Genomic DNA, 20539 nt, shown 5'->3' on the forward strand with positions numbered 1-20539 from the left:
AAGCCACACATAAGACAACACTTACGTAGAACATGGCAAACACACTGGAGTGAACTGACAGATAACAAGTTACACGCTATAAAACCACGCTTGGGACCATACACCACTGACACACGTAACAGACACACAGAAGTCGCCTTGGGTAGGCAGCAGATAGGGCACACCCATGCAACGCACTCGTATCTGCTGACGGGATCTTCTAGACCCCAGTGCAGCAGGTGCGGAGAGGCCCTATCCGTAGTGCACATACTAATCCCATGCAAGGCACTTCATACAACACGACACAAACACTTCAGAGAACTCTACAGACAACATATTCCCCTACATCCATCGTTTTTTCTAGGTGACGATGCCATTGTTTCCGTGAAACGTGTGTTTGAGTATTTGTCAGACGTCAAGTTTTTAAACCTCATTTCCTATCACGCATAATGAAATCTGGCCCTATACACCAGCCATGCTCATTGTCGTTTTGTGATTTTACTTTTGTTTTTGCTGACTTTACTTAGTGTTTAAGGTTTCACCCCTCATATATGACTATTGTTTTGGCGCTCTTTGCCCTAGTTGGCCTTGCGCCATTAACATCTAACCATAATCATCATCATACTCTCAGTGTAGGATTGGCGAACCAAAGACTCCATCACGAGGAAGTTTCACGTTCAACCATCGCCGTAGTTTTACGGAGGGGTGCATGGCTTTTTTGTCGACCGTGTATTTTTTCTTTGGATTTTTTTTATTCTCCAGGAGAACCCCAACTAAATTCCACGACTATGCGCCTCTAAATTGCGCCAACATGATTCGATGAGACATTTGCGAGACCTGAACGTTCGCCGCGTAATGACTTCGATCCTCGGAAATTATCTAAAGTGACTATTTTAACAAATTAATTGGTACGAACCAGAAACGCGCATTCATGTGTGCTCAAAAAATACACACGGGCATAAGGAAGCGCTCTTTTTTATGATGCCGACAATACAGAAGAGCGAGTCATATTATACCTCGCCCTTTGCGAGCAGTTTTCCCTAACGAGGAGATATACCACAAAGCCACGGCGGTTTCTTTAGTGAACAGAGAAAATCCTTACTCCGCTCATCTTCCGGCTAAATGGCGCTTCAAATTTCAGTTACGTGGGACGGCGCTTTCAGCCTGTCTTGAACGCCTTCATCCCATCCGTCCTCACACGGATGAGAGCGGCATGGAGGGGTTCTGACCCCGTCTTCATCCTTGACATTATCAAGCACGCCTTGTTAAGGGTGGCGCAATCATTGTAGACTTGTTAATGCTGGGCAACTGGCCCTGGCAAAATGTCGCTCCGGCCCCTCTCTTTGCGGTGCTGATGGTTTAAGATCTTCCCGCTTGCTACCTCTTTCCCTAGTCGTGAAGACGACGACGCACGGTTGACCGCAGTTTGGAACCAAAGCCGTCGAGCCCTTTCCGGCTGATCCTTGGACTCGCCCCGTCGGTCGTGCCACCGGAGCATCGCCAGCGGCATCGATCCGACACGCCGTGTGCACTTGAACGCTTCGTAGCCCCACGAACCAATCCGCGTGTGACGAGGCGCGGTGAGGGGTGCATTCACGGGCCGAGGGAAACCCAGAAAATCTGGCGAATCGTGGGGGCGTAAACAAGCAAGGTTCTTTTGTATAGTTTTCTCTTTTTCCTTCGCTATGTAGATAAATGTTTGTTTCGGTACGACCCTCCTCCCTCCTTTGTTATAAAATGTGTCCCGTTTACCTTGGAAAGCCGACGACAATTTCGACATTGCTAAATTAACGAACGATAGTCTTGATGGCTTTATAAGTGTGTAATCTTGATCACATCGTCACGGGTGTACGCAAGGTTTTATTTATAGGCGGGGTTATTTCAAGAAAAAAATGAAAAAAAATTAACATCATCAGACAAGGAAAACTGTAAAACAACTCAATGCTCAGCAAGAAACAATCGAAAATTGAACAAAAAACAAAGCGCTCACCAAATAATCGTTTCAAACTATTCATATAGAGATGCTGTGGATTTAGCTGATCGGTTTTGCAGGCGTACTTTAATAACATTGAACGCTGTGAGAGTAGAATTCCAAGATGCGCAAGTTCGGTCCGTTGCCTGCCCCGGGGCATTTCAAATGCTATGATCCCCAATAAAGAATACATAAAAAAGTTTATCTTGGAGGAAACCATTCATCCCACTCCTGTATTAACCCTTTTCCAGAACGTACGAAAATACACTATCCGATGGGAGGAACCGATTACAAATTGGGCAGCTGCCCTACGTTTTTCTATCCTAGCGGTGGTTTCGTGTTTATTGGACTGCACCTGGAGGTGATTCGATTACATTGTGATGAAACATGGTGTCAGGGTGTGGATACAATTTTCCTCCCTAACCAAATGCACCAAGTTCGGTCACAAACGCTAGCCTACAGGTTTATATGTCTAAGTGTTATTGCTGCGTAAATGACTACCCACTCTTGCGTTTACAATATGAGAAAAAACAGACAACGCTGCTTTTTACGACCCGACGCCGGAGAACGCGTTCTGAGTTGCAAAAAACATTGACGCAGCTTGCACGTGTGGTGCAAGGCTGGAGAAATTCCGTAGGTGGGCGTTGCCCTGGGTTTTCTTGGTTTTCTATGTTTTACTAGGTTTTCCAAGTCTTCGACGCAATACTAGGGGTTTGATCGTAGCCGTCTCTGATGTTCTCGAGCAGCGACACGAAGGCATTGGAGCTGCGCTCCTTCGTCTTCAAGAGTTACATATTTCTTTGGCCGACCTTAGCAACCTCTAGGCTTAGTCACGATGCGCTGTTGTGCGTGATTGCTCGTTCATTTCAATCGGAGGTGTGCGGAGAGGGGTATTCGGAACACATTTACAGTGCGTGACATCCGGAAGGTATACAAGGAGCTGCGGGCGCCATCCAAGTTCTCTGCCGGTTTGTGTCTCGACCGTCGAGATCGCCAAGCAGCATCTGCGTTTGTGTCGCCCGTTCGGCGTAGTGACGTCATGCCTAAGCGAGATTTGGCTCCGAGCACGCAGCTGCACGAAGCTCGTGCTAGGCGCCTGGCACCCGAGGAGTTTTTTAGTGAAAAAGCGCCTTAGGGGCCGGGGCTGCCGGCGTCTCATGCCGTCGTCGTCCTTCATCATCGTAATCTCATGCTGTCACGGTACCAAAATACCGGGACACTCGTTTTGAAAATACTCACTGTGCAATGTTTCATTTCCGTGAGCACACACGCATACCAAGCGTACACACCAGGACACTCGTATTTTGTTCGCGCTTGCTTGCTTGTTTCTATTTCGCTTAGTACTCGCTTTATCTTAAAACTTTGGAGTTTTTCTTTTCGTTTTTCTCTTCTCGTCCGTCTTCGTAATTTGCATATCGTGCATATCAGCGCGCGGCCCACGTCAAGAGAGAGGCTTGGATTCTTTGAATAAACTTACACACAGTATGCTTCGCCCATCCTCGGGTTTCACGTTAGTGTAGATGGCCCGATTTTTTTCTCGGCATTTTTTTGCTAACACCGCCGGACTAACCTCAACCTTAAGCTGCTCCACTGTTAAAAAATTGCGGTAGCAAAGGGGGCCAGATAATTTCGCACGTGAAAAACATAATTAGTGGTAATAGGTACATTTCTGCATGTTTCAAGTAGGTGTCCCTTGCCCTCTTGGTGTTTTGATTGTGTTAGTGACGTCGTGTGGCATAGTGCCATTATGCTATCGTTCACGCTGAAATAAAGGCGGTGGGCGTCTTTTCGTGAAAGGCATTAGGATTGTTTTGTTGTGCCTGTTGAGGCTGGTGGCCGGACGTGTTGAATTCCAGGTAGGTATTAATGTCATGCTGTGAATAACCATTGAATATGCTGCATATTAATTTTTTTCGATGTAATTTGAGGTGGCACTGTAGTGTTGGTAGGTCAGTACGCCTGCGCAGTTCTGTCACGGATACTCGCCTGTTGTATGCGTTGTGAATAAATCCCAATGCTTTCTTTTGTACACATTTGAGCAGCGCTGAGCTCCGCCTTTGTGGGTGCACATCCTGCATAATGTGTGCATATTCGAGTAACCTATACCGTCGGTCTCTTTTCTTCGCGGATAACACAGTGATACAAAGTCCAAAATATTCGCATGTATTGTTGTCATTAGGAAAGGGGAAGAAAATAACTTAAATGCAGCATGAATGGTTTCAGATGCACGGCTACGAAACGTGGTTCCTCAGAGAAGGGCGGTTTAACGCTAACCTTCGGTCATCCTCATCAATGTCTTCCTGCGGCCACGGGCCAAAAAGTAGCACAGGTGCAATAGGGAGCGCATTGGTTGCTGTCTTCCTGGTCAATATATCGCTAATCATCTTTGAAATCCTGTGAGGGATGCTTTCCAGGGTGTAGTTTTATAGCGAGGACAAAGACAAAAAGATTTTGCCAAGGTTTGGCTTTTTCAATCGTATTTGATTACAACACTTGTTATTGAAAGTATTACAGATTATATAAATAACGGACGTCAAAAACGCCCACGCGTCCTGCTCGGGGCAGTAAGCAACATTGCGGCAAGTGCACAAATGATTCAAATATTATATAGTAAAGCCTAATTCTTTGAAAACAAAACCACATGAACCACAGACAAGAGGACCAAACTACAAAGAACGAAATGAAAGAAACATGCTTTGCGACCATATGACCTCTACTTCTTTCGCTACTTTGTCTTAGGCCATATCGACAACATTCTATGGCACACTATTTCAGGAATGTAAGCAAGCCCACTGTATTTTTTACATCAACTACCTATCTGCATTAATTGAAATCGACATGCCGAGGGGAGCGATTCCGATACACGCATTTTTGGCAGCGTACCGATATGAAGCCCACAGCCAACGCCGTAAAGGTACTACTGTGATCGTTTGTGCACTGGTCATAGAGATAAGCAGGCGAGCAGCATAAGACAGCTGCTCCTCTTCACAATTATTTGTTTCTTTTTTTATCGTGTAGAATTTTGCTGCATGGTTTCTATGAGGTGGTTTGTTATTTTTATTCTGAGCGCTTTTATGAGAAAAGCCTACAGCAGCCTCTTGTGAGATATGTACGCACAATATTTGCTGCTTTCGAGTATAGAGAGGTAAGTTCGCGCCAACAAAACCACTGCAGGGGCGCGTTGCTTTTGTTCAATGAAGCTGGATGGTTTTTCCTGGGGTCACTGAGCACGCAATTCTTATTGCCGGGAGCGTAGGTGGAAGTGTAACGTTTCTTCCTGTCCAGTTGCCGTGCGGTCGACCGACGAGCTGGTTGGTCCTAGGGACATACAGTGCAGCTTAAGGGGCATGTACATGAATTTAAATTTGTAACAGTTTCTCGGCCAATCAGGAAGGTAACCTTGAGTGGTAACTGAAATTCGGTTTACTTTTACCCTTTTCGTTATAGTGTATTGCAGCATTTCATTGTTACTAAACTGTTATTTGTGCTCTTTTAACTACGTAACAATATAAGTAAACAGGCAGATAGGACTGTGCTGCACGCCATTTTCCTAGATGATATTGAGAAGGACCTCAGGCACTTTATAATTTGTATAAATACTGAATGAAATCTGCAATGGTAGGAACCGGGATGACACAATAGATAGCTCATTATGAAAAGCCATTCCCGCTGGGCTCATCGTGTACTGGTTTTCCAAGAGAGATTGCTGAACTTTTCACAGAATACAAACAAGCAGACAAAGCGACCAGACCACTAGCTGCAAAAACAAAATTATTCAAAAACCTGATGAGGTCATTTGCAGTAAACTCTAACGTATGACGTCAGTGCCACTATTTCGTCATGATGCTCTATTTAGTATAAATGACGCCATTACAACTCCCGCCAGAAGGGATTTTGTCGTCGAAATGTCGTTGGTACTGGCGCGATGGCGCAGTGTTCCCGCAGACAGCAATAATTGCGAGAAATACGCCTTCGCAGCTAAGAGTGCTCAAGCCCTCTTTTGGTCGCATGTACAGTATAACCAGGACGCCGTTAGACCATTTCAACTACAGGCTTTGTTTGCTAAGATATTACTTCAAACGATGCATGGCAACGCAGACGCCATTATACAGGCTTTGTGCTAATTATCGCTTTTCTAGGCTGCATAAAATAGCGCTTCAACGAGAGGTTAAGTTTCACAATAATGATATGCCAAAGCATTAAAAAGGGTAAACCAACAGCGCGGTTTTGTAGGAGAACTTTTTAGAACAGAAAGCGTAACATGGTACTCGAGCGTTTTGGGCTGTTTAGAAGTTTACTGGCCGACACACGAATGCCTCCTGTATCCCATATAGAAGTAACGACATCCATTGAATACTAACCCTACCACAACACCATAGTCGGAGTGGTGATGACACCGTATTGCGTAAGGCGGTGCCAAGTGTGGCCCAACTATTGTGGAATAATCTCGTCATTAAACTAGACCCATTCGCTGGGAGTGCCATTTGCATCATTTTGAAGGTGGGGCAAGCTGCATACGTTATAATGACATTTTCTAGTGGAACCAGCGAGAAAACACGAAGACGGAGTGAAGAAACCACTGCTCTGGGTGTTTCTTCACTCCATCTGCATTCCCCTTGGGCTTGTCACAGTTTTTCCAGTCACGCCTTGACTGCCTCTAGTATCCACGATTTTCGTTTGAAGCATTTCTGGCCACGAAACGTTTTGTAAGTGAAACAAGTGTGCTCAAAAGCTTACTGAGACTAAGAAAAATGAGTGTTCCTTAACGCTCACCTGCAAATTCGTGGAAAAATTAAGTGTCATGATGCCTAAGCAGCGGGTTTCTTATTTGAAGCACTATATAAAGTTCTTGAAAGCTGTACACGCTGTCTTCGTTGTGTTTATAATTATATTTGAATTCCTTGCGAATTTCCTAAACTCAACAGCTTTAGTAAATTCAACAAACTTTAATAGTTATATCTCAAAAGTTTAAACTGCCAAAAACCTTGTTGTTTTTATTATCAAATCTTGCGTATAATTGAAGACCCAATGTGGTTCAAATGCATGATAGTGTTCCTTCAGTACTTCTTCACCATTTATTTAACAAGATAAGACGCAAATGTTGAAACACGATATCGGAATATTCTGAAACTTTTTGGAAAACATCAAAAGTTATGGCATTACCTTCCCTTTGAACGCAATTGTCAGCATGTCTCCTGCCAAATATAGCTAATTTTTGCCCACCCAATAAGTCTAATAAAATAGCTGGGCTAAATGTACGGAATATTTTCATAGGGTTTATAAAAAGTTTTAACCTGCTGAATGTATTTATGAAACCCTTGTTTCTGAAGATCAGCGCACCTGAACAAAGTTTGGGACGGCCGTATGCATAGCCAAAGCTATCGAAAAAACGACACAATTTATTAAAGTAATTTCTATCTGCAATGTAGATTTGTTTGAGGGAATGGGCTGTGAAGAGCATGAAGGCATGTAATGTTAAATTGACCAGCTCATCCACATACGTTTGCCGTAAAGGAACATTCTGCTATTCATATATGTAGTATGTTATGTGAACGAAAACATCAAAATATTCTATGTGTGATTGATGCGCATAAATATAATTTCTGGAAACAAATAGGCACCCTCATATTGGAAAACAAATTTTCATTGTAGGTGTGCTAACAATTTATTCTTTTGGAAGAATGCTACATTTGGTCGCACAGGCCTTCAACTGGATAATTGCTCCGGCTGCCCTTAGTTCACACACACTTCAAAACTATTAGTTAATAGGTCAATTTACAGAGAACTTGCTAATGAAGACAAAGAAGATGCCACAAATTAGCTGTTGATTGTACGCCTGAGGAGACGTAACATTTGTGCTGTTGCAAACAATTTTGTTGGTACGCGTCCAGCATGTCTTTTAACAGATACAATCATAACCCAGCATCCACTTCGTAGGTTTCTCTGTACTAACACATTCACCGCAATGCAAGAATTCAACGGTTTATACATGGCCAGAATACCCGCCGCGCTGGCTGTGTGGCTAAGGTGTTGCGCTGCTGAGCATGAGGTCGCGGGTTCGATTCCCGGCCGCGGCGGCCGCTTTTCTGGTGGAGGCGAAAAGCAAAAACGCCCATGTGTACGAGATTTCGATGCACGTTAAAGATCCCCGAGTGGTTGAAATTAATCCGTAGCCTTCCACCCCAGCGCGCCTAATCGCCTGCGTTGCGTCGGCGCGTTAAACCCTACTATCAATACATGACTAGAATAAGGCCTCCACAGCGCCTGGTATGGCAACCGCTGCTTCATTGTGCCAAAATTGCTAGAGGCAACAGAGCTCCTTTTTGCTATTTTTGTGGATGAATAATAATGATGATCCCAAGCTTGTAGGAGAGTTTGTTTGTAAGACAACCTAAGGGAGACGCTGGTTGTAGTGCTCCTGTGAGAAAGCGTGAAGTCATTAGTTTCGCGCTTCTATATGGCACATGCTTCCCATTCGATGAAACGCAGTTAAAATTTTACTTTGGAAAATAATATCAGCAAGGCGCCTTTTACTTTTGTGTTAATGATTTACATGAGTATTTCCAGGGAACAAAATTTCCTGTGGAAAATCGTTTCTCCACATCGGGAAATTCGATACATCAAGTCATAACTATCTAAGAGGATTGATTTATTTTATGAATAAAATTATTATACACAATTACTTGTTCTTATTTATTTATTTATTTATTTATTTATTTATTTATTTATTTATTTATTTATTTATTTATTTAAAAGGTCTCAACATAACATTAAATGAGGGATGTGCATGACATGCACTTGAAAGTATAGTTACAGCAATACAAAAACAGCAGCACATGATTTACAGTAATTTTGGGGGCACTTCTGTCTGCTTTATGTCTATTCAGCTGGGAAACGTGTGCTTCAACCCTGAGTCCGGTGTTTTCACACACGTTCGTGAAAGGGTTGTGTGGGCTCAGTACCTGCTCTTGCTCTGAATATTTTTTGAGCAATTCCTCTGGATTCTACACGTAGGTGTTACAATCATAATAGAGCCAATTTGCATATCTTTCTTTAGCACACCACCGGTTTTATTGGAGTATTATTGTTCCAGACGGTATAATTTGGGTAATTCTTTTCAATTGAAAGTTTGCACGGGAACTCGAATTGATTGGTTTTTTTCTATTGCTTATGTATGTGCAGATGTTTATGTTGCACTTATAAATACACGAATAAGAGCGACATCCAAAACAGCCTCACCTTGTGCTCATAAGCGGGGTTTTATCCGCGGTCTGAAAATTCGGAAATAAATTTACTGACCAGTATATCCACTACCGCTGCCATCAGAATAGAAAGTAGCAAAGGTAATACCAATCCATAAAACCGGTGATGCCGCAGGTTCTTTTCATTTCAGACCTATTTCACTCTGGAGTACGTCATTCAGAATACTAGAGCATATAATATTATATCATTTCACTCTAGGAATACCAACCTTCTGTCTTTGCACCAACACGGCTTCCGGAAAGGACTATCGAACGTAACTCAACCTACCGCAATTATTCATGACCTTCCTTTTGTGCAAATAACTGCTCTCAAACTCATAAAATACTGATTGCTTTATCGAAAGCGTGCGATCGAGCCTGTCAAGGCAGATAATTTCCAAAGTAAAAAAAACATCAGTGGGGAGGGGGAAATTACGAATTGGGTGAAAGTGTTTGTTAGCGACCGCCAGCAGATTCTGCATTTTGAAGGCGCATCGTCAGTGACACCTTCTGTTAAATCAGGTGTGGCCCAAGGGCCCATCCATGGGCTATTTTTATTTCTTATCTACATCAGCGACATTACGGCCAACAGAGTGCACAATTAAAATATTCGCGTACGGCTGCACCCTACACACGGAGATTAACGACTTCAATGGCCATGGGGCTCTAAATATTTAATTGGATAGTATTGCTCACTGGTCCTCGTGCAGGTCTCTGTCACTGTGCCTTCTTAGACGTGGCTGTCTTCTTTTTCTGGCATTCAAAGTGAAATATTGCGCAGTGGTCAGATTGAAAGAAAAATTTTTATAACGCTTCCATTCGCTTTCATTCCGATTTGTTTGGTCACAAGCGCCGACATGGCTGGGCTAACGTAAAATCATAATCAATGGCTTGGTCTTCCACAACGCGATGAACAGGCCAGAAAGTATGCCCTCGAGAATGCACCCAAACGTAGACATTTTTGTTGGACCTGGATATAGTACAGTGAAGAACACATGTACAATAACGTGAGAAAGCAGGAACGAATGCACAGTGGTTTCCCATGTACGCAATTACAATAACGCCATTACCCTTCGCCCACGCGTCCCCAGTCTTCACAGGTGTTCTCTCTGTCGCAGGACAACCGCCCAACATGATCAAAATGAACGTCCGTTTTCAATTCTTCATCACTGTAACGCTTAGCGCTCTGACTCCCGCAAAGACCACAGTATTATTTTGAAATCGCGGTTAACGCCAAAGCAAAAAAAAGGAATTCGTAACAACGTAAAAAAGGCTTCCCAGGAGAAAAGGGAAGGAAAATGTTCTTCAAGAAAGGCAGGCATATTTTTTTACTGTGCGTCTTTTGATATCGCCTAAGTGCGATGCAGCTGCGTAAACATGCACCTAATTCCCACAACATAGCTACCGTAGGGTTTCGTGTCGATGATACAACGCACATTTCATGCCATATAATTTCCAGCTAAGTCTAACGGTGTAGCATTCGATTTGCCCTCAGCATCTGCGAACAAAAGAGACGTTTTCTGAACGGCGGGCCCTTGTCAACCGGTTTCTTTGCTATGAGCACGTGGTCACAATGAAGGGCACACGCCGTTGAAAACATTATGTTTCAACCTAAAACCCCTACGCCTCATCCCTTGTATATGGATTTTGAGTATTGAGCCATCGATGAACACCAGTTCATACAAGTCCAATATTACCTATAGGTCGTAAAGGTTTCTCAAAGGTTTGCTTCTGTGCCATCCGCGCCGACTGCGTGTACATTCCCTCCAGCCTCCCTTTGTCGGCGTTCCCAGTGCTTGCATGTCTAGCTTCCTCGGTCTCTTTCATGCCGTAGTTCCGTCCTCATGGAAAGCCGCCATTCTCCATTTTGAAATTAATTTCTCTTCTGTCTTGTTAATTGGCAGGGGAAATCCGACTGCCGCCTGCTCATGCCCCGACCCCCCCCCCCCTTCCCGCCAGCTGGCTTGGCAATGATGGTTTCAGCTGCCCAAATTTGTTCAGCTGTAGCGATTGCGGTGAGTGGGTGCCAAGACTCACCCGCGGGGCTTGCAAAACCACAAGGGAGGCTTCAGCGGCACTCCGAAACTCCATGGAACAGTTTCGCTCTAGAAACAGATGCCTGATACGAAGCCAAGCGCGGACAGCCTGTATCAATTCCGAGTTTGTATCTTGGACCCATAGCAAAAGGCGGTGAAAAATTGCTCTTAAATTCGAGGATACCGCTACGGCGTCCTTCCTTCACGAGAGACGTGCGCATGGATGCGCACGCAGAGGTTTCTTGTCACGGAGAACCAGGTTCCCAGGTAGGGCAGGGGGAGGGCGGTAAGGTCACCAACGTTCGTGCTATACCTCGGCAAAACTGTACGCCACTCAGTCACGCTCACTCAACTAAATGTATTTTTCTTCGCGCACTCACTCACAGTAACCTCTCGACGTCGCCATTTCCACTCGCCTTCACGCTCATTCCTCAGCCTCACCTGTCGTACCCACTCACAGCAACCACTCGCACTGACTTGCGCTCACGCTCACCACCACTTGAACTCCCCACTGCAGAGAGAAGCTCCCCGCGAGTGGCTCTGGCCCCGCGAGTAGCGAGTGGCTCCGCGAGCAGTTATACACCGCTGGTTCCCGCGAGCCAATTTACTTTCATTACAACGGCCTCCGCTATTCAATGTGGTTTTAAGGAAGACGCCGCGTGAAGTCCGCAGGCGAAATTCATTCGTCATCCAGCTTCAAAGAGCGGAATGGAACATACATTTTTGCTTTATATAGTAGAGCGATTTTTGTGATCGCAAATAACTTGAAGTTCCTCTAAACTCAAGTCATTATAAAGTTCAATCTGAAAGTATTATCGGCTTGTTGGGGAACCTCGGCTGAAACGCCCACTCTTGCCCCTTGCAATTTGCGGTGTCCACTTCGCAAGAATACACTGCGGCACTAAAGCGCTGGCACATCAAAGACGCTTCTATCGCGCTGCGCCAACCTGAGCCTGTCGCAGAGACGAATTGCCCCGCGTTGTCAAGGGTACGGCCCTCCAACGTTCGCCTTTTAACGGTGCGAGCTCTCCTTGTAACCAAACGGACGGTGCTCTTCAAGCAGGGACCTCCGAGATAAAGGCGCTGCAATTGCTTTCAGCAAGGAGTGCGTCATTACCAGCGGCCTCTGAAAAACGGAATCATGGTGCCTAGACAGCTTTTCTTCACTGGGCTTTGGGTACTTTGATGTCTGAGAAATTTCTCACAAAGCTATGCAAAAAAAAGGTCCCATGCGACCTATGGTGCTTGGAATAAAGAGAAAAAAGTAATCGACAGGGCTCTTACCAGACCATTCTTCAAATACAATTTCGATCATATTTTATTTAACCCCTCGAACCACTCCATAACGTTTGGGGCCTACCGCTCAGCTATCAATTCCGATACTCCAATCAGAAAAGCCGGAAGATGGAGCCGACAAATTGAGCAGCCGACAAACCGTGGGTCTAAGAACATGGCCCACATCCAAACACATAAGTGCATCTCTGACACTTCTCTCCCCGGCACCACGCATGCACTTTGTCTTGTTACATATTCAGGTAACTGCGACACTGATACGAAAAAATAAAAGGTGTATATTGTACTCGACTTTACAAAACGATTAAAAACTACAGGCCAATTCCATACGTACTGGATTACAGAAGTAACGCGTGTTCATTTTTTCTGTGCGAAGCATTCTACATACCAAACGAGAATAAATAACGTTCACGCCAGGCCGCCGATTGACAAGTGACACGCTAATGCGTAATTGCGCTAACCAATCAGAGTATTATTAGACTTTTTACCTTTACTTACACTAAACTATTTACGTACATGATCAATAGAATACTTCTGAAGTGGTAAATACGTAAGAACCATATGCTGCCGAGAAAGAAATGTGTGCTTCAAAAAAAAAAAAATAATAGGGCCTAGCTTGCCATACTTTTGTTTTAAACCGGTATGTGTTTTAAAATGATCTATTGAATTTGTTACGTCAACGATATTTGTATTCAAAAAACGAATAAAGCACGCATACTTTATGAAACCTATCAATGCCTCTCTATTAATGTTCGGTTGGAAGATGCTACTTTCCGGCCTGCTAAGGGGTTTTTACTAAAACAAGGCATAATACAGCTCATTTTTTAGCGCTAGTATAGTCTTAGTTCCCTCATTCTCTTTTAGCCTTTGAGCCCGCTGTAGCCTTCGTTTCATATTTACTGTTTCAGTAACCCAGAGGTTCCGGATTTCTTGACAAATCCAGATACCTGGAACGAAATTCGTCCCTAATGTTTATTCGGTTTCAGTGAAGGCTACATAAAGGTAGCGGCATTACGGATGGAGGTAATGTCAGCCATAGCCCATATTGCCTAAAGTATATTTAAAAGGAAAGGTTTCTATGCCTCCATGATGGCATCAGTGTCCACCCTAGCGCCCTGCTGGAAAGCCAACTTTACAAAATGGTTGCGCAAAATGCTGCTGCTGCTGATGACGATGATGAGGGCCCATCAAGTGCCTCAAGAAAAAATATGCTTCCCGTGGTGTGAATCGGAACTGGCCTCTCGCGTTCTTAGCCGACGTCTGCTCAATGGCGCAAATCAGACACGGTCGCGGCTGTTTGGATTTTGGACTTTGACTGGGACTCAGGTTGCATGGCAGAACGCTTCGCGCTTTAATGATCTGCTGCTTAATAATAAAGGGGTGTTAATATTTTTCTGCAATCAGTCTAAAGAAGGGCGTGACATGCCATATTTGACGAACGCATCACTCGGCGATATCTTTCGTTAATGGAGAAGGGATATTACTCCAATGATTACAAAACTTGCAACTTGTCTCCCGTACAACTTACATTATATCGCCTGTTAGCAAAACATGTATGACCTGGCGTGGAAGCAATAAATCAGTCTAAGAAGGACGAAAAAGTACCTGGCTGTGATTATAGTTTCCCGACACCACGCAGACACGTAAGCGTAAAGCATTGTAAAACGGGGGCAATGATGGAATATTTGGACAGCCCACAAAAAAGATGACTGTAGTCGGGCAGTACATTTTAATGAACGACTTCTTAGGCTTTGGTCGTCACATTTATTCAACAGGAAATGTATTTTAGCTATAAAATGACGCCTGTATTCGAGGCTTCACCACAACAGGCTTTAACCCTTTTAGCCCTGAACTTTCTTTCTGTCAAAACATTTTTTCTGTGTGTTTTTTATATTTGAAACATATAGGCTCACAAACAAGAAATAGAGTTTGTGATGCAAGTTTTTAGTGATTTAGAAGCATGGCATCAAATTAGGTCGCCCGCCAATTGAAATTGAAATTTTCAGCATAAAATGTTTTTGCTTCTTTTCATACAACTTGGAAAGCAGTGATCTCACATACAAAAATAAGGCTGGTAGTGTAGCCTAGTCATCAAACGAGGACTTCGGTCATTGGGGTCTCCCTAACGTGAATTTGATCTTTACTGGAGTGCCTTTCTCTCTCAAGCATTCAGCTTTATAAAAAACAAACAATGGTGATATCTTTTAAAGAGGAATCCATGAAGAACTGTTTCCTGATAAACTACCTGTATTAGTTTTGTTTACACATTGCAAGAAGTCATTTGGTTCACGTCCTAAATATAGGACGCCCGGGCCGAAAGGGTTAAAGGGGACATGAAGACAAAAGGCAAGTTTAGTTCATTCGAAAGATCGCCTCGTTAGAATAACAATGACACCAGTTTTAATGTAAACTACAATCAAGCAAGCTGTGTAACGAAGAAAACAGAAACCAGGCATCGACTCCTTAGCTGCTGTTGCGTACTCACCTTGTGGGTTATTATGGGCAGTTCGTTCCTATGGAGTGAGGGTGACAACATCCAACGCAGATTAAATACGAGTTATAATCTTGCGGAATGAGCTAATTGCGCCTAAATTTAGTGCACATTCTTTTTATAGCTGTAAGAGAAATAGGCTAAACAATGTAATTTAAGAGGGAACACGTAAACACAGAAACACCAGTGCGTACTGACTGAACTATGCCTTCCATAGCTGGAAAGCTGTCTGGCGCGTTGGGCTTGTTTGACGTGGTCCTGGGAAAATTGCATACGCGATATCGCCACTTACGTGACCCTGATTTCTGTTACTATCAGTCATTAAAATTATAGAGTTTTAGACTACTATTTACTAGAGGGAAATCTGGCACCACTGTCTAGGCGATCCGCGCTACCGCAAGCGTTCCTTGATATACCAGGCTGGGACGTTCCGCTTTTCCTCGGCATGGCTCATGAACTGGTTGGACAAGTGCCTCTGGCTGCAAAAAACCGACGATAATACTGAAGAAGACTAATCAAATTTGTTTTGGTATCTAACAAAGGAAACTACAAAAATGTTTGTCAGGGGATAATTTAGAAGCTTCATGCAACATGAATGAAAGAAAGATGTTACTTTTACTTGTTGATTTTGGCTTCGAGATAAAAAAGACGCCTTGTGGCTTGCCATACAAAGTAGGCGAGGAACGTCGCCAGCTGCAATCGCGCTGCCCATGACGGCCTGTGATTGCAGTGCCAGATATTGTATATTTTACTACGGTTAGTTAGGTCATCATTTTTATAGTTACGTAAGAAAGAAAGAAACAAACCAGCAAGGAAACAAAAAAGAAAGAAAGAAAGAAAGAAAGAAAGAAAGAAGGAAAGAAAGAAAGAAAGAAAGAAAGAAAGAAAGGAAGAAGGAAAGAAAGAAAGAAAGAAAGAAAGAAAGAAAGAAAGAAAGAAAGAAAGAAAGAAAGAAAGAAAGAAAGGAAAACACGCATACAGAGTGGAGACCGAACCCACGCCTTCGGATTTGACCTCGGAAGACTTACCGATTCGGTTATCTTCCGACTGTGTTCTTCAAGTTCTTGGGTATTCATATTTTTATTACAACTGTACCTGACGCTTGAGGGCGGTAGGCAGCGCCACTCTGGCTACACGGGGAGAACGGGCCCTTCTTTTCAACCCCCGGGGCCTGACTCGAAAGTCTTCAGCCTGTCATGAGCGATCAGCTGGCCAAAAACCGTCTTATGCTACCGTGGCATTAAGGCGGCCAGAACAGAGGCCCTCGCTAGGCTTTCGCAGAATAACATGGTTAGGAAATAACGGGCCAGTTAATGAAACACAGAAAGGCCTGCAGTCCACAACGCTTAAGGAGGCCTCGGGGAACGGGTAGTTAATTTAACGTTTTTAAATTTACATAACAAAGAAAGAAATAAAGAAAAAAAACACGCGTTCAGAGTCCGCACCAATCCACGCCTTCCGATTTTATCTAGGATGCTTTACCAACTCGGCTAACTGGCGACTGGGTTTTCCTTCACTTTCTGAGGTATTTATATTTTTACTACACTGGACCTGACGCTTGAGGTCGTGGCTGGTGGTAGCCAGGGCCACTCCGACTGCACGGGGAGGAGGGCACCTTCTTTTCAACCCTCGGGTCCTGACTCAAACGCTTATCAGCCTGTCATTAGCGGTCAACTGGCGGAAAACCCTCTTATGCTACCTTGGCATAACTAAGTGGACTCAACTTGGCGACTGACAAGAGTACGCGTTTTGCTTTGCTTAAAAATTGTGCGCGGGCAGCGAAGTAGCGCAACGCCAAACATCATGTAGACCCGCACATGTTCAGACGCACTACTGGGTCGTTATTCTTATGTTCACTTCTTATGTTTGGACACTTCTTATGTTCGATTCTTCGTTCTGGTGCGCTGTGGGGGCGAAAACCTGTGGGAACAATTTATTACTGCGCTATAGAAATGATGCAGTGAATTCGTGCAACGAGTTGCGCCTGAACAACCCTACTCAATAGTTAAAGGTGAATGAATGATACCCGCGCTCCTGTAAAATTTTCTTTAGGACACGGAGTTACCGCTGAGTGGGTCGGCGATGAAATACCGACTACAAAAAAATAATATCACTCTGCAAGCAATGAATACACGTTACTCGCTTTCGTATTTCTTCTCGATACGATGGTAATAGCAGACTTCAAAATATTTTTAATTCACTATTTTTGCTTTTCATTTTAAATTTTAATCTCATTCTGAAAGCCATTGCAACCGAAATAAAATGCTCTGCACGGCGGTATCTGCAGGTGGGGAGAATCAATACTATTGTTGATTTGGGCGCTCGCTTGAGAAAAGTATTGAAAGAGGAACAAAATGTTCTTCCAAGCAGAGCAAATTTCCCAGAGGTGCCATACGCTACTTTTTTTCGAAGTTTGGTTTTTAAAAATACAAACCGATGAAGAAAAATCTAAATAGGGGAGGTATTCTATCGCAGGAAAAATGATGGCGTCTTTATGCATCATTTTTGTTCAACTCTAACAATGCCTTGAAGTTTCAAAATATTTTCAGCCACCTGGGAAATCACTTCGTGGATTTGGCTTTCTTTGGCTCGTCAGTAACCGGAAGCAGTCACCTGACGACATCTTATCTATCCTGACTTCAGGACGAGCTTCTAAACGGGGTGATAAAAACAACTCCCTTCAGAAAATTTCATTTCGAGTAGAGCTGCATGACCAACGAGAAAGGAGAGAAAGAAGGACGACGTGCCTGAAACGGGCTTCAATTTTTTAGCAGTGTTGACAGTTAACTGTATATTTTGTTTCACAAGCACGAATAAAACTGACAGCCAACCACTTCATTTACCTTTTCAGAAGCAGTTTAAAGACGACGTGCACTCACACCAAGGAAACTCACACAGGGTATATGCTGGCTTTGAACCTGCGTCCGGTGATTGTACCGTGAAACAAGCGCGTTTAATTATTAGTGGTACACATAGAAAGTCCAAACTTCTGGCTTATGTTGGTATGGCGTCTTCGCGAAGTCCCAAACATTGCAAGAAATTTGAACCTGTGTGCATGCATGGCACAGAACTACACGTTTAAGGTTAATATGGATGCGGGCCAGTGGAAATTAAAGTACTTGCTAATTATACAAGCTACATTAAAGGCAACATTAGAATCTTTAACACTTACCTATTACGTGCATGCGAATTACTCGTATAGAATACATATCACTACTGCAAGGTGTTATGTAGTCCTTATTATGCACTTTACCTTGCACTCTTCTACTTCCTACTGGACTGCAAGCAAGTTGCTTATTCGGGAACCGCTCTTTTTAATCAGAAGTTTACGTTTCTGAAGGGAGGGAATAGTTTCTTGTGTATTGTCAAGTTCCGTGTGAAAGCTCGGAACGTGAATGCGGTGTGTACTAACGACTATCAAAGAAAAAGCACCGTTGCACTTATGTAGGTAAAATTATTTTTCACGAACCGATATTTTAACATTACGCTGAATATGGGTAGTGTATTCTGTAATAACGAAATCAGGGGTCGAGGCGAACGTCTTTTTCTTGTTATGAACTAGTTATCTGCGTGTAGATATTGAGCAGTGATGCAGTTGTCATAACATAGGAACAAAAGCCCTTTGTCAAGCACCTCCAAGCAATAAGCCATTGTTTAAATTTAACAAAAAAAGCTTCTACAATTGTAGAAAGAGTTTCGAAAAAATCAAATGCCCGTTTTTAAGAAAAAGACGGTTGAAACGCGAACTTTTTCCCATTCAACCTAACGCAAAGTCGAAGTCCCAAATCCAAACTGCTTCATCCGTGTCGGAATGGTCGATTCGGGTAGGTGCCGGCTTCATAACTCGAGGAACGCAGATTACATTAACCCAACGGGAATCACTTCTAGGGGGCGCTCTATGTGCCTTTGCGGAAACCCATCAACCTTATATACCCTCCCATTGTCTGAAGTTGGCGCTCCTGCAGTGCATTTCCGTTTTTCGACGGCATCAGTGCGGCGTTAAAAGCTTCGCTTTAAATAAAATAATTCTACATCAGCATTGATAACGACTTCAATTTTGGAATAGTTGAGAGCGCTGCTGAGCACGAGGTCGCGGTTTCGATTCCCGGCCGCGGCGGCCGCTTTTCTGATGGAGGCGAAAAGCAAAAACGCCCGTGTGTACGAGATTTCGGCGCACGATAAAGATCCCCAGGTGGTCAACATTAATCCGGAGCCCTCCACTACGCCGCGCCTCATCGCCTGCGTTGCGTCGGCGCGTTAAACCCCACAATCAATCAATCAATCAATCAACGAATAGTTGAGAGGTGAAACAGATTTCACAGGTGCCCATTGGCACCTTACACCAATTTTCTATAAGTATTTGTTTGTGTGTGGTTAAGTTATGGTATATCGTGTTAGTAGAAATGTGCAATTGTAGTTTAAAGTGCCCACTTAATAGTTATCTCTTTACATACCCACAAAGACTTATACTTGCCCATTTTATTACATTCTCCTTCTTGCGAGGATACTCTACAGATTCCATGTACAGTTATTCGTAATTTCAGTGCTGTGTTTTTAGCTAATTTATTTGTGTTCTTTCAATCTACAGGCACAACATTATGGCCTCAACACAGCTAGATTTTTCCTTTGCTTGGAATGAAAAATTTCCACGAGTTCGTTTGAGCACCATGCGCCTGTGTGTCAGAGATTAGATTGCTCGTGATTGTGCGCTGAAAATCTGTATCTCGTAGCCGAAATATAGATATTACTGTCAGTTTTATTCCAAAAGTACTCACCACAACCCACAAAAAAAAAAAACTCCTCGAACAACTGGTTCTCGGATTTCTCGCCACAAAACTTGAACACGCGCCGCTTCGTGCCCTAAGCAATGTGGGCCGTCATTTCCATTCAAATCTTTATGCGCCACACGCGTGCATAGAAATGAGCTCATTGCGTTTAAGGGCTTTTTTCTTTCGGCAGATTAAGTTTATATTCAATGCGAACAGACTGAAAGCTGACCCGCTTGACAGATTTTGCTATGTGTAAGCAATAAAGGGTGGAAATCTTGAAAATATATGGACCACCTTTCTTTTTAAATAGCCATGTTTGGTTTCCCTCGTATTTGCTAATGGCGTCCATCCCCGTTTGTTGAGCGGAGTGAGCGAATGCGAGTTTTATTTCCGATGTATTTTTCAAATGCAGTGTGTAAGAACTTTTGAGCATAACACAACGGATAGCTAAGTGGGTTGATGAATATCCACTCTGAAATTTTGCAGCGCAAACAGACGAAGGACGTAGAAGAATCCACTAGACTTAAATACTAGTTCCGATTCAGCGCCCGTCTTGTGCACTCTTCTACGTCCTTCGTCCGTTTTCAATGAACCACTTCAACATGTTTGAGAACAGTAACCGAGGAATGTGCAGTTCGCCTTATGTGCGAATGCAGCCCGATGGCTCTACAAACTGAGTGCGATAGGTATGACAGCTGCTCCTTCAACTGCGGAGATAACTAGTTTTGTAATCAGTTCTTTACTCGTTGTCCAGATTG

This window comes from Haemaphysalis longicornis, unplaced genomic scaffold, assembly GCF_048455015.1.
Source record: "Haemaphysalis longicornis isolate Haplotype H1 unplaced genomic scaffold, Haemaphysalis longicornis Haplotype H1 scaffold_9, whole genome shotgun sequence".
Lineage (NCBI taxonomy): Eukaryota > Metazoa > Arthropoda > Arachnida > Ixodida > Ixodidae > Haemaphysalis > Haemaphysalis longicornis.